At 38.8% G+C, this 15813-nt stretch overlaps 1 protein-coding gene across 2 annotated transcripts in view; it reads left to right on the top strand.

The window, feature by feature from the left end:
* Positions 1 to 4510: 4510 nt before the first annotated feature.
* ESRRG (estrogen-related receptor gamma) overlaps positions 4511 to 15813 on the top strand; it is a 562217-nt gene continuing 550914 nt past the window's right edge. Inside the window, exon 1 of one of the 2 annotated variants that reach the window (XM_012664914.1) lies at positions 4511 to 4624. The gene's annotated coding sequence lies outside the window, so the exon portion shown is untranslated. The remainder of the gene's footprint in view (positions 4625 to 15813) is intronic. The other variant, XM_012664915.1, reaches the window with a different exon arrangement.

Below are 15813 nucleotides of genomic sequence, written 5' to 3'. Positions count from 1 at the left end.
TGATTAAGTTAGCAGTAGCTTTTTCAAAGACTAAAATTATGTATCTGCTCACACTCCCCATCCCTGTATTAAATTCTACCTCATCATAATATGCTTCTCCAGTGAAATAATTTCGCCACTGATCTTGCTTGGTTGTTTTCTAGGGACAGTCTGAAATATGGAGAAACAAGTTTTCAATTTCTCTAGTTCTAAAAGGATAAAACTTTTGCTGCATAAGACTTTCAATTTTTGTCAAAGTGAAAAGTGGCATCCTTGCTCTCCAAAAGGCAGCTTTGTGTCAGTTAATGCATCAGAAGCTGTTTAATGAGAGCCAGTGTTGTGCTTGGCACTGTTAGGCAAACCAGAAGAGACAGGGAAAAAATACATAATTTTGTCAGAAAAGAATTGGGAGGTGAAGAAGGGATTACAAAAATAAACCCCAGAAACAATTAAGAGAACAATGATGTCCTATGTAGTATGAACATTGTGGAACAGTGAGAGAGAGTGTTTAACACACCCAAGAATAATACATAACAGCTTTGTGGGCAAAGTAGGATTCGAACTTAGCCTTGATTAATGGATAGAATTTAGTAGCAAATAAAATTTGAAGAGGCAGAAGGCGGGCACTGAATGCTTGGGCAGTGGCATTGGAGTAGGAATTAACAGGGTGTATGAGATGGGCAGTAGGTGACCAGCCTGACTGAACTATGTGTTGATGATGTTAGCAGTTGGAAATAAGGTGGAATAGGTAGGTAGGTAAGCAGAGAGCTTGACGGTGAGAGGTCAAGGCACTTAGATTCGAATCCTAGCTGTGGGCAAATTACTCAGCTTCTCCATGCCTCAATTTCCATGGGTAACACAGGGGATAATAATAGTTCCCCTCTCATGTTGTTGAGGAGATTTAATTAGATTTAAAAGTTCTAAGCCCAAGTAAAGTTTCGAACGATGCTATGTTTCCCATCTACCTTAGTAAAGCATTTTTATGCCCTTTGGATTTTGGTTGGGAAGTTAAACTGAACATGCTACAACAATATTAGCTATTTTTTTTCTGGTTTAATTGGTTTTTATTTTTCATATTAATGAAGGAAATCAGAATCATAGGTAAACCAAAGTACAGTCATGCACTGCATAACAACATTTTGGTCAACAGCAAACTGTGTGTACAGTGGTGGTCCCATAATGGAGCTAAAAAATTCTTATTGTGATGTTGTACCATTGAAACACCGTAACCCAGTGCATTACTCATGTGTTTGTGTGGATTCTGGTGTAAACAAACCTAATGCACTGCCAGTGCTATAAAAATATAGCACACACAATTATGTATAGTACAATTATATATGCATGATAATAAATAACTATGTTACTGGTTAACATATTTATTATACTATACTTTTTATTATTATTTTAGAGTTTACTCCTTCTACTTATAAAAGAGTCAACTGTAAAACAGAGTCATGTAGGTCCTTCAGCAAGTATTCCAGAAGAAGGCATTGTTTTCATAGGAGATGTGTATTATTGACACTGAAGACCTTCTGATTGGATAAGACGTGAAGATGGAAAATGGTGATATTGGTGATCCTGACCCTGTGTAGGCTTAGACTAATGTCTTTGTTTTCAACAAAAATGTTTAAAAAGAAAAATTTAAAAATTAAAATATAAAAATTTTATAGAATAAGGATATAATGAAAGAAAATATTTTTGTACTGCTATACAATTTGTGTTTTAAGATAAGTGTTATTCCAAAAAAGTCAAAAAGTTTTAAAGAACTAAAAAGATAAAGTAAAAACAGTTATTGTAAGCTAAGGTTAATTTATTATTGAAAAAAGACAACTATTTTATAAATTTAGTGTAGCCAAAGTGTACAGAGTTTATAAAGTCAACAGTAGTGTATAGCTATTATATTTAGAGTGAAGCCAGAAAATAAAGACTTGAAAGTAGTCTGAGGCGTTTAAACTTGAATAAACAACAGAGAGCTGTTCTTAGGCAGAGTTGGATTTAGAGAATCTGCGCTTAGAAAGGATCTATTCAAACCTCCAGAGAACTTGAGTACCGCCTCTACTCTGCCTGTTGCTCAAACATCTCACCCCTGGGGAAGAAAACCACTTGGCTGCCTGCACTGGCATGTGGACTGGTGACAAACAGCATGGAAGGCATTTGTCTGAAAAGAAAAAAATAAATAAAATTGGATTTCAGGGGATTAAAGTTAGTCAAATTTTTATGGTTCTTTCCCTTTGCTGTGGGTCTTTAAGGGTCCAGTTCCGAGGTTAATAAGTAAAAACTCTGGAGGACCGGGTTGGTAGATTGAATATTAACGAGTGCCTCTTGGACAATTACTGGAAAGTTACCAATAACATCTATAGATGACCCCTACTTGGGTTCTGAATAGGATTTTGCCCTTATTACAATCATCTTTGATTCTGGTAAGGGCAAGACGGCACCAATTCATTCTCCTGGCATTCCAAGGAGACGGATAAGCAGAGTGAGCAGAGGAGCTACGTCCGCTTGTCAAGGGTGGGGAGGCACTCTCCAAGTTTTGAGATTTGGCCATTAATCAATAGTCTTCAGACCCTCATAGTTTATTTTAGCCAGGCTTTTCTCCAATTTTGATTGTGTGGTCTTTTTGCATAATTACAATGCCTTCCTTCCCTGTGGAATTTGCTAGTGATCCTTGGACTGTGACCCTAAGGGGAAAAGACCTAACAAGTTAGTTGCTATTTTCATTAAACGTAGCCGACCTCTCAAACAGGTAAACTATTTTTAAACCTCAGCAGCTGCCGATTATCTTGGATGAGTTCAAAAGTTTTCTCTCAATTGGCTTTGCTTTTCAGATTCAGAACTCTTCTCCGTGCTTAATTTTTTGCAACCTCGGCTTCTGCTGTCATCTCTTAGGAATTTGGAATCAGTAGGAACAATGAACATTGGTGGTAACCAAGGTCAACCACAGGCTTGGAAGAAAAAAAAAATTCCTAAACCCATTTCGTTACTCCAAATGGGTAATCAGCGATAAAGAAGGGCAAAGCGTTTGCCAAATCTGGTGCTAGATATTTATTTATCAGGAATATACACAATGTGAGTAATATATGCAATATTATGATTAAGAGAAGCTACATAAAACCTACCAGACAACATACAAATAACACAAAGTAAATATTATAAAAAGGAGTGATCTCTGCTTTACCTGTCATGTGGTCACACCATCTAAAAAGCATTCTCATGTTTTCAGAAATAAATATTAAGGATTATTCTTGAGACCTTCCCTACTATAATTCTGGAGAACATAATTATAAAAATGGTAAATACAGTAAATAGCAGTAACATCTTCGTATCTTTAAAAAGTTTTCCTGCTGTTGTAGCGTAAGTCTAATAAAAGCTAATTCTCGTTTCTGCCCTTCCAGACTCCCCTGGTAGGTCGGACGGATGCCAGGAGCCCCCCAAATTTTATGATGTGTCTATAGAGTACCTCAGATGGAGGCTTAGGCTTCTCTCTTGGTCTCTTTCTTTCTTTCTTCCCTGCCTCCTCCCCATTTTTAAAAGGCTTTAAAGAACATCTCTGGGAGACAAAAATAGCTCCAGTTGTGAGAGGCCTACACACTGGGAATGCAACTGAGAGATGCAAGTCAGCAAGTGCGAGCCGCGAACATGAGTGTCTGGCTCTGGGTGGATGCTCCGCGTTGTCTTGGTGCCGATTCTCTGCCTGGGCCCGGTGGGTAGAAGGGAAAATGGTTTTTCAGGGTTGGGAGGTGGGTCGGGTAGGTTTGGGATCCGGTAGTCGAAGGAATCGAAACCCCAGCATTCGGGCCGAAGGGGGCTGCGGGGGGGGCTCTTCCTTTCCCTCCCCCCACGTTTTTCAAATTTATTTTGCCCAGGCGGGGATTGGCGGCGGTCAAAAGGGAGCAGTTGGCACTGAATGTCACCCTGAAGGTAAAATGAAAGACAAAAGATGAACGCATGCTTGCTTTCCGTTTGCAGCGGCTGCGGCGGCGGCAGGAGCAGCAGGATTTAAAGGGGAAAAAAAAATCACACGCACATACACACATAATATACACACCCAGAGGCGTCAATTATGCAAACGCAATAATGCAATCAAATCATGATAGTGCCGGGAATTTTTTTTAAAAAATATAGATATTTATTTTTAAAAAGAGAGAGAAACATGCAAACAGAAACGTGCACATACCACGTAACCACCCGAGGAGAACCTGGCAGCCTCTCTCTTCTTCTGCCAAGTTATCATTGAGAAAACAGACAGGCATCATGACGTCCTGGGTCACAGGGAGTGCGGACCGACGCTACCAAGAGAAAAGGGAGGCGCCTCGGCGCTCCGGCTAGCCGCGGGCGCCCCTCTGCCCCTCGCAGCCCGGCTCGGTGAGTGCACAGCCGCTCGGGACGCGGACCCCGGGTGCCAGGCCGGCCCCGCACCCGCGGGGGCCGAGCGGGGGGCCGTGCCCTTGCCACCGGCGGGCCGGCCAGCACCCCCTCGCCTGCTGAGGTCGCGGGAGCCCAGTTAAAGGAGGCGTGTGTAAGATGTGCAATGTTCCTGCATGGGGGTTTTGTAGACTTTCATAGCCAAAGAAACCGGCTTCGGCTTCTTTAAAATCCCCGACGACTCACCTGATTAACCTGCTGCAGTTCTGACCCTGCCAAGGTAACTGGTCCACATCCTTATCATCAACATCTGGAGACAGACATTTGCATCTGGGGCATTCTTTATTTGCAGTCCTGGTTGAAATCTATATTGCTACCCCCTTCCCCCTTCACTTGCTTAGAGTCTCTTGGAAAAAAAAAATCAGCCCCTCCCTCAATAACACAACCATAAGTACTGCCCACCTCTTGTAGACTTGCCTTACCATGACTGCAAAACTGTCAGCGTGTGCTGGAGACACAGATAAATTCTAATTGCAATTAGATTTGTTCTTTAAACACCCCTCCCATCCCCCTTCCTGGATAGAGACTTAAGTGCTTGGTAAAGTGGCAAAGAGTGAGGGCAGAGTTAGGGCACTGGGAGGGAGGGGTTAGGGGCGAGGGGATACGGAGCAGGGGTCGTTGGGGAGAGGGGTGGTGCCAGGAGTTGAGGACTGCTGTCTTGGGCTGGAAAATCCTGGTGGTTGCTGCTGCTGTAGTCCTAGGTGTCTCCCTCCTGTCCTCTACGCTTCTCTCCCTCCCGTCTCCCCAACCCTTTCACCTTCCCGAGGGAGTCGCTGAAGTTGCAAGGAGGTCACCCGACCATCATTTAAGTATTTCAAGTCACCTACCTTCTTCTACCCCTCAAGTCTGTCAGAGAGTCTGCGGGATAGAACCCCCCTTAGCCCCCACCCCCATGTTTGGTGAAGAGAGAGTCTCAGAGAAAGACACAGAGGGCAAAGCTCCCCTCCTCCCCTTCTCTTCCCTTCCGGCAACCTTTTCCTAGCTGCACCCCCTCCCCCTTTCAGAATCTTAATGAGCAATTCTGGAAGAGTCCGTTAGGGCCTGGAGAAACCCCCGCATGCCTCAGTGCTGTGGAGTGATTATGTATGTGTTTATTTATTGTGCTTGCTTGGGTTATGTTGTAAATTGCCACATGGGTCTGCTTATGTTAGGGAAGCACGTTTGCTGTGTTTGTGTTGTAGTACCAGAACCAGTGGCCGTGCAATAAGACACAGACACACACAGAAAGCAAATGATTTTGCTAACATAAACGAGAGAGCAATGTTGAAAATAGCACCCTCTCCCCCCCCCCTTTTTTTAAAAAAAAAAAAGAAAGAAAAATTCTCAGCATGTGGGTTAAGAGAAACTGTTAGGTCCATGCGACCTCCTACTACTTTCAAAACACGCCTGCTTAACACTTTAAGTCAAGATCAAGAGACCTGCGGATGTTGTGAAGTGTGTTTCAGAGCAGCTGAATGACTTGGTCTAGTTTTGAAGAGAAACTCTCGTTTGTTTCTCACGCAGCCCAAAGACCAAATAGGGGAGTATGCTTGGAAAATGCCCAAATTCAGAAGCAGCAGGCAAGAGAAAAGAGTCAGAAATGTCTTAGAGAGGAAGCCAGGGGAATGGGACTGAGGAGCAGTTTCAGGGGTCTTTTCTTTTTTTTTCTACCCTCCTGTCCAGTAGATTTGATGTTAACAAAATGAGTTAACCAACCTGAGAAACAGTTCTGTCATTGTGGGAAAGAGAGGGAAATTCGAACGGTTCTCAACTCTGAGCTGAGGAATGCCAGACAGACAGAAGGTACATGAAAACACTGATGGAGATGAAGTGACATTATGGGCTTTCATTTCCATCAAGTATGAAAAGATTTAAGCATATAATGAAACAGGCCTAGATGATGTGTTAAGCATACATTTGACTGTTATGCGTGGCTTTGTTATTTTTACTGAAACAATTCTCATAATTCTTTAAACTCTCATTACATAGAATTAAAAGTGTGTATGTTGAGAATGGTATCATATAGCACATAAAACTGTTCATTGACTGAAGTGATGAATGTAGATAAAAGATGGTTCCTTTTCTTTAATAAATCAAAGTAGCATTTAAGTCTTCATGCATGGTATATACTGAAACCTGCTGGTGTCTTTAATGGGAATTGCCTGGGGAGCCAAGGGAGTTTCTGATGGGTGGTGCTTTAACAAAATAGAGCAGATCAATCCATTAGGTTTCTGTGTGTGCTGCTCAATTTATTCTGTACAATTTTTCCAGAAATTAAAAGGTTACCAAGAGAGTACCATGTTCCCATCTCCAACTGAGCACCACTTATTACTGCAACAGTATTTCAATATTAAGTGATCTTCAAGATATTTCATCTTTCATTTTGAGTTCTGAATTTGAATCAGCATGAGAACGGCAATGCAGCAAGATAAGGTATAACTAACCACACAGACAGCTGATGAGCTCCTAGGAAAGTGTTGCTGAGAAGAATATCTGGGGCTGTTCTCAGTAACCTTGTTTACAGGGACATTTCAGTTGCAGCTAGAATTTTAGCAAGAGCCTGCCAGAGGTAATGGGCTTATGTTTGAAACTGATCCTAAGTGTCTCTTTTTTCTTCTTCCCAGACATGCTATGCACCTTAGCTGAACATTTAAGGCAAAATTTTTCTGATGCCCCATGACATTTTCTAATACCAACAAATCCCTGGATTAGTTTGTCAGAGGGAAGGGGGTTGTTTATGAGGTTCTCCTTTTGTTTACAGATGTGTCAATAAGAGTAGTTTTAGTTTTTTGGTTTTTTTTTAATGTCTTGTGTGCTTGACTCAAATACAAAACAGATCATGTCCGAGGAGGTTAGATTATGTCTTACAGATTGACCTATGAGATTGGTTTCAATTAGACATTGCAGATCTCATAATCCTAGCAAAGGGAATTTATGATATAATACATAATTTTTGTATTTGTTTCAAAATTGTTGGAAAACTGTGGGAATAGAAAGATTTTGAGGGAAATGTCAAAAGCCACATTAATGAAGAAAAACACTGTTGAGATACTTTTGAATAATAGATAGGATATGTAATGGTCAACCACAAGATAAAATTTTTACACAGTATTTTTATGGCTTTAAATTGGCTGCATTGTAAACTAAGCTTACTACTCTATTAAGTCATTATACTTTTCAATTATTTAACATTTCTGGCCAAGCTATCTTCTGTGGTCTTTTTCTGTACACATCAGAAATGATATGTATAGTAGTAATTGCTTGTTGTTTAATGTGAGGACTTTGCTATGGAGCAAGGTTTAATTTTAACTTTTTGGGACAAATATTATGAAGACTGCATAGAGGAAAAAGAATATTATGGAAATGGTCTGAGCCCTCTGAAATGGGGACAGCCACAGCATTGAGATGTACCTGATGCAATTTGACTTATTCTCACTAAGAAACCTTGACAGTATCTGCCTTCTAGGTACTGTGCCTTTGGAAATATTATATCTTCATTTAAATGCAGATCTTCACTTTTCTCCAGGGAGTAGTTGGTGAATCTTTCCATTGAACCACTGGTACAATTCTCCACGAACAATAGTATCTGTCGTTTTGAAGTAATGATTACCAAGTTTCATAGTATCGTGTTTTTAAAATTCATTTAAAATATCTTTATAAAGTCAAAATAATGTTGGAGCTTCTTGTGCAAACAAAGTTTTCTCTTGTCACTTTGTTGTTAGTTTTTTAACGCTGTGAAAGAATACAACTTTGCAACTCAGTTTTTAGGTTAGCGCTGCCATCCCAGTGGAGTAAGTGGGCCTTAGGAATCTGAGCAAGGAATTCTGAATAAGTTCTATGTGTTCTCAATCTCTCATGCTAGCGGATGGGGGCAGGGGTGCTACAGGAGAGTTTAAGGATCTTTCTCTAGAACAATCTTTAGATTATTTTGAACCTAATTTATAATATCACTTTGTATTGGAATCAGTTATGGTGGCTAAAAAGGAGAGCTAGAGCCCTTGGGGCCTTCTTTTAAGAGATGATTGCAGAAAGTAACACAGTCTTTTGAAATAGAATGTCTATACACAGCTTGTGATTCTGGATGCTCATATTTAGGTAACTGGAAAAAATCTTTGCAAATCTTTAAGTTAAAATTCCTGATAATATGTTCCTGATAAAAATTCCTGTGATAATACTACGACTGTATGTGTCTTTATCTCACAGAGAGGGAAATTTTCTTTTTCTTGGAGATTAGATACTATTCATTTACTCAACCTTGATTATTTCCAATTGTGAAAGACTACTTCTTCCTGTGCATACCTCCTCCACTGTCTTGGGTATAAATCCCACCTCCCATTTCTCTGGGACATGTATACTATACACAGATATTTAATAGTGTATTTATAACATTATGCTCAATAATACCTATAGTTATAAAGAAGAATCATTTATAGTTTTAAATCAGGCTTTTATTTATATTTCTACAGGGCATCCCAAAGTCTCCATACAAAGAAAAAATTTTGGAATGAATATTTTGTAAATAAAGGTACATTTAGCTACGATTTCCCATTTTCCTTATGTATGGGGACTTTTAGGATACCCTGTATTATGAAAGATACTTTGTTCATTTAAACATAATAATAATCATAGTTACCATAAAAAGAGTTGAATGTGTTTGGAATCTCTGTGATAAAATGCGAGACACTGGAGATCAAAGATATTTTATTTAGTTATAGACACTTATGGCTGTTTCTAATGGCACATCTGCTAAAATAAACAACCTGGATGGAGCTCTTAAAAGGATGCTAATTAATGAATTTGCTTAGTTTACTTCCCTTATACAAATAAATTATTTTTTTAACTTGGAAAATATGCGTATCTGACAATGATTTGTTACTGTTTTGAAGATTTAAATTCAAGATGCAAACATTATATGAAGTATAGCAAAACTTTGGCATCTCTATTCTGATACATGTGTATATGGTAAGATAAACAGTGTTTCCAGATATCTACATTGCCAGAGTGGGCCATTTAAATTTGGTCTCACTCTAAGATATATTAGATTAATAAGGCTGATTTTATGACCAGTATAATTTATGTTCATGAATACCTATTTTTATTAGCACAATTATAGATTGTGAAGCAAATTTCCATATATGTTAAATACTAACAAGAATAACTAACATTTGTATAGTGGGTTACAGTTTATAACCATACATTATCCATAAGTTGTTCTTTAGAACAATATTTATTGTGCTTTCTCACTTAAGAAGGCAATCACTTTTTGCAGTGATAACATTATATAAAAGTAGATTCTTTTACCAGAGTTCCCTCCCTTCCGTCCCCTTTCTTTTCCTTTCTTCCTCTTTCTCTTCCATTTTTCTTCTTTCCTCCCTTAATGGGAAAAAAATCTGATGACATTTTTTTTTTGGACAAGCATGTATAATTGCTTATCATACATTTCTATGAAAAAAGGAGATGTAACAAGCAATCCCACATGATTTTTGGAATATATCTTCTGCTCAACAGTGTTCTTGAGGAAAATGTAAGGTTGCAGAAATCATTTCATGCCCTGCATGTTTTCAAACATAAATCAGGAAAATTGTTAGCGAGTTATAGCTCTTCCTAGAGACCGTAGCTATAGTACTATAGTAAACACAGGCTATATATTTTTCCAAGTTATTATGTGTGGAGAGAAATCTGAAGTTGGCTATTTAGATGAACAGTTTAATTCAGTTATTAGAAATTCATTTGCTATTTAGTATGAACATTTATTTTCCTAAGGTTGCAGAATTGGGACATTATACCTGATGATCCTTTAGACCAATCACCTTCAAATTTAGAAATTTGCTCTTTATAGCTAATGTGTATACTATTGAACGCTGGTCTCCAGCTAAAGGTCGGTCAAAATGGTGCTAAAAAGAGTTCGTAGTGTGATCCAGTTACCCACTTCATCAGAGAACAATAGTGGACCTTTGTTTCTTCATTTCTAAAAACAAAGGGGTTTGACTAGATGGTCTCTGACTTACTTTGCTGCTGTGATTCTGAGTTAAGTGACTGATTAATAATGAATCAACCAATTAATCATACTCCTATTTATTTCTATTTTATAAACTTATTATTTACTATGTGGCCTTATGCCATGAGTAGAAATATTAGTATATAGATTAGTATATAGATTGAGTTTAGGTTCTGTAATTTGAAATGAAAGGCTCTTGAAATTTAGACAGTCAGGTGTGCATTAAAATTTTTCCATTGTAGATCAATTATTAGGTATTCAAAACACACTTTTTTCTCCACAGAAAACAATCTTAAATGCTAATTACTTTCCTAGGCTACACCATACAAACCTGTTGTTACTTATTGGAGTGAACTATTGTTTTATCAGTGATGAACAATATATAAAGAACACTTCTATTATGATACAAGTGATAAACATAATATAAAGGCAGTAAAACTGAATGATAGCTTATCATTTATTTAGACTCAGGAGGGTTGATGTTTAAGAGAATGCACATATAACTGGAAGTTTAAAAGATGAATGGAAACTATTGCAGAGAATCTGAAAGGGATTTTTAGAAACTTGCAGGATTTTTTTTTTTTTTTTTTTTTGAGACAGAGTCTCATTCTGTTGCCCTGGCTAGAGTGAGTGCCGTGGCGTCAGCCTAGCTCACAGCAACCTCAAACTCCTGGGCTCAAGTGATCCTACTGCCCAGCCTCCCAAGCAGCTGGGACTACAGGCATGCGCCACCATGCCCGGCTAATTTTTTCTATATATTTTTAGTTGTCCGATTAATTTCTTTCTATTTTATTTTTTAGTAGAGACGGGGTCTCGCTCTTGCTCAGGCTGGTTTCGAACTCCTGAGCTCAAACAATCCGCCCGCCTCGGCCTCCCAGAGAGCTAGGATTATAGGCGTGAGCCACTATGCCCGGCCAACTTGCAGGATTTTTAAAAGACTAGTTGCAAAGTATATGGCTTTTCTTTCCCTTGACATAGGGAAACTTTAGCACTACTTCAAAGTTTATCACCTATGATTAGATTTGTTTCTGACATTCAGATTCATTGAGTAGTGAGAGTGAGGAAAAATTGAAATAGAAAAAATTATTCTCTGAAGTAGTTGGCCAAGATGTGAGAGAAGAAAAGATGGAAGGCAGTTGGAGGTAGAAGAGGGTGATGTGTCTGTGTGTGTGTGTGTGTGTGTGTGTGTGTGTGTGTAAGAGAGAGTGAGAGAAAGAGATTGAGAGAGAGAAAGAGAGAGATAGCTTGGTCTGTATTTAGCTGCGCTATGGGAAGTAAAGCCAAAAAGAAAAAAAAAAGCAGGTAAACTAATGTGTGCACATGTTGCCTGGATGGAAAATACAATGTGTTATGTGGAAAAGCTTTGGAATTACAGCTCTCGTTTCAGAATTTCTGCTGAGCCACTTAACTGCCTGTATGATTTTGAGAAATTATTTAATTCTCTGAACCCTTCTCATTTGTAAAAATGTGAATAATAAAAGCATCGCTTCTCAGGATGGTTGTGAGAGTTGAATGAGACTCTTGGGTATAAAAGTGCTTATAAACCATAAAGTTATTTGGTTCCAGGTGGTGAAGAAGAATCATTGGGTCAACCAGTTCTCTGTGCTGACCAGGTCTGGCCATTCTGAGGTGAATTTGTTTAGCTCCAGGGTGGTCTTTGTTGGCACATTTCTTGTCCCCTGTGAAACAAGCACTGTGGTAGGTGCTTTGCATAGTACTTTATTTAGGGAGGAATCAGGAAATAGTATGCAGCTGGGCATTGGAATGTAGACGATGCTAACAAGCCTGATAATTCCAATGTATGCAATGCCAGTACTTGAGCATATTTACTCTCCCTTACAGATGGCCACAGCTTGTCTAAATAAACAAGCGAATGACTTTGGAAACAAAAACAATGTATTCAGTAATTATTTTCTTTGTCTCAAACATTGCCTATCATTTGCACTTTTGCCATGATGTTGATATTAATCTAAATTTCTTGGATTTTTGTTAAGGCTGAAGGAATCAATGTTTGGCAGGAAACACTTACAAATAATGACATAAATTCCACTGTAAAAAGATATTCAAGATATAACATTAGAACTAAAGGATGTAATACATCAGTTGAACTCCACGTTCTAGATACTGTATAGATCTCTTTTCAGAATATTTCTGTGTATGATTCACTGATAAATGTCTAACCAATTCTTCCATTGGAAATGGACTACATTTCAAAGCATAAAATGAAACAGTAGATCAACAATTATTCAAGAAATTTGAGTTGTTTGTACATATATGTATAAAAACCTTTTACTTTTAGCAGTATATATTCTGCTCTGGTTTTACAAGATAATGATCAAGAGAAGTGTATACTTTGTGATCTGTTAAACATAAAAACTGGAGTGAACCCAGAAATCAAGAGATGTCTTGGGGTCAAATTTGAGTTTAAAAGTAAATATTTAACCACTCTTACCAAAATTCATTAGGGCCTCAGTGTACAGAATACATGCTAAACAAATGAAAAAAAATCTTCAGGGAGTTTAATTACGAATCAGTGTTAAGAACTTTGGTGTATATAAATATTTGTAAGCAATGACATAGACAGCATGAGTACTGAAAGGCCACAGGTAACTTCCAAACCATCATTTATTGAAGGGTTCCAGCTTTCTACGAGGTTGATAAGAGGTAGTAAAATTGACCCAGCATGAGTTCTTTTTCAATTTAGGAAAATTTATTGGACACGTAATATGTTTAACATCATGCTAGGTCTGGTAGGGAATACAAAACAATTTTAAGATATGTCCCCTCTCTTTAAGGGACTTTTATACTACCTGTAGGGAAGTACACTATTATATGCATGAAACTGTTACGATAATAGTACAATATCAAATTGTGGAAAATATGAATGCTATGTGGCCAATTCATATATATACTTTAAAGAGTACTTGACAGAATCGGACTGGATTGATGTTTAGGCTGCAATTTAGTGACTGTTTTGAGTCTCACCTCTTTAAGCCAAAGTTTTCCCATTTGTAAATTGGGCACAGCTTCATCTATCACATAGGATTTTTGGAAAGGATCAAATGCAACAGAGCATTTGGAAATGTTTTTATGCTTTATGATAGAGCCTACACAAATTATAAGAGGGGAGGAGAGAAGATATAACACTCGTAGAACTGTCCTTGAAGGTAGGGACCATGTCTTAATTGACTTTGTGCCCCCAGTGTCTGGCACTGTGCCTGGTTCTGAGACGAGGCTCAGGAAAGGTTTGTAGATGCATGCATGCCAGGCACTGTGGTAAGCCCTTGAAACATGTTATCCTTTAAATCTTCACAAAAGCATTTTTGTACGGTAGCTATATTGTCTCCATTTCACAGATGAGCAAAGGAAGTTCCGAGAGTTTAAGCAACTCCCAACCTCATATACGTGGAATGTGGTAGAGCCAAGATGGGAAATTAAATCTATCTGGCACCAGCGCCCAGATTCTATTCATTGCATTATGTGGGCTCTCAAATAAAAGGGAATTATCATTATTCCTGAATAATAGTGTGGCCAAAAGGAAAAGCAGAGACCTTGGATAATTCACCAGTTGCCCAGGCAGCTCCTGGGCCGGCTTTCAGATAAATAGAAGAGCTGCCTGACACATTTAACATGGTCTTTTGTTAATCTGTCAGTTTTGATTTCTGCCCTTTGAAGTAAGATGCACAATAGTGAAAAATACCATATAATATACCATAACCTAGACTTGTCATGGGGACAGAGAGAGACAGGAAGGGCAGTGTGGAGCTCGCAGATAATGAAGTGGTTAACCGGTGACTTGGATTCATTTTGTTACAGCCACTAGCAGCTTCCCCTAGCCCCTGTCTCTGTCTCTTTCTGGCTGTCTCTTACTCTTGCTTAACTTTCACTCCTGGAGATGGCAAGTTCTAGATTTTTCACTCTCTTCCATATTAAGGGTGATAACAAAGAAGGCAATTTCACTGCTGAACAGCATATTTCATGTTCTTCATTGCTTGTGTGCTCCTAATATCCCTGTAGCCTCATTATAATAGTTGGTTCTATTGCAGAGAAGTTTTGCAGTCACTCCCAGTTTCTAATGAACAATACTAAAATGGCCCCTGACAACACAGTCATTTTAAAACCCTAGCCTCTGAATTGGGAGGCAGAACACAGAAGTTAATACCGTACTACCCAATCCTATATTATTTTTCCCTCAGTTTATTTCTGAGGATCCTCAGAGGAGCCTTAAATACAAAGGTTTCTATAAGAAACAGAGGGAAATACTGTTTTAAAAATGCGGATTCATTTTAAGAATTCTGTTAAAATAAAGTACGTGGTAGGTCAGGACGGCAGAGACAGAAACTCCATGTAAGATATTTCCAAGGGCTACCTTACGCTGTTGTCAAAGTCCAGCCGGTCGCAGTGTGTGGTTTCCCAGGCGCTGCGCTAACATACCTGAGGTGAAACCTGGTGAGGAGACACTCTCCACACTCCTCCCTGACCTGTGGTAAGTCTGCTGGGTTGAATTGTGTGAAGTTGTCAAAGGTTGCTCTGCTCTCCAGCACTTGGCACCAGCCCCGCTGAAATGTGATGCCATTGGTTTTCAGTAAAGGTTCCTTTCTGCAGGGCTGCAAACACAGATCAGCTGCTACTGTGTATACACAACCAGGGAGCAAATCAACCAGCACATTTAAAGCAGCCTTTTTAACCCTGAGACTTTCCAAGATCTCCTCTTCACACAGGAAGTTTCCTTCTCTGTTGTCAGATTTAGCACTGTGCTCTTGTCATCAGATCCGAGCTAGGCTCCCTGCTGCACAGTAGAGAGGCTTCCTTGAGACATTTGTCCTTGAAACTGCACCAAACTCTTGGAAGAACCCAGAACGTGTAAGTATGTATGATTTAGGCAGCAATAGTACAGGGCAAAGCTGCAATCAACCATTATACAATATCCGATTAGCAGTGCAGGAGGAATTTTTCTGACGTTATGTTACATTCATTTTCAATTCGTTCTGAGGAAACAAATCAATTCTAGCTTCTGATACAGTGACTTTGCAGTAGATGGGGTTGTAATATGTTAGCTTTAACTATTTGCTGTTCTCATTTAGCATTTAGATGTGACTTGTGGGACAATTATTGTGGGCATTAAACTATAAAACTTCTAAATTTTTATTAGGAATTATAATTGTTGGTCATGTCCATCTTGAGAAGCAAGTTAGCTTTGGGGAATGTTTTTAAAGAATTAACCACATAAATTCTGTGGACAATAGAATGAATTTGTATCGTTCTTGCTCTCAATAAAACATATTAGTTTGCAGTTTTAATTTACTTGTAAAGAGCATTCCACTGAGGTTTTGTCTTAATTGAACTCTACCCTGTGCTGTCTGTTTGGTGTTTTACTGTCTTGTATGTATCTGTTTAAGTTACTTTGCTAGGATTGCAGTCTGCTTAAACCT

Source organism: Propithecus coquereli, unplaced genomic scaffold (genome assembly GCF_000956105.1).
Source record: "Propithecus coquereli isolate 6110/MARCELLA unplaced genomic scaffold, Pcoq_1.0 Scaffold94, whole genome shotgun sequence".
Lineage (NCBI taxonomy): Eukaryota > Metazoa > Chordata > Mammalia > Primates > Indriidae > Propithecus > Propithecus coquereli.
Note: the sequence above shows the minus strand (reverse complement) of the source record. Positions and strands in the feature narration are given on the sequence as shown.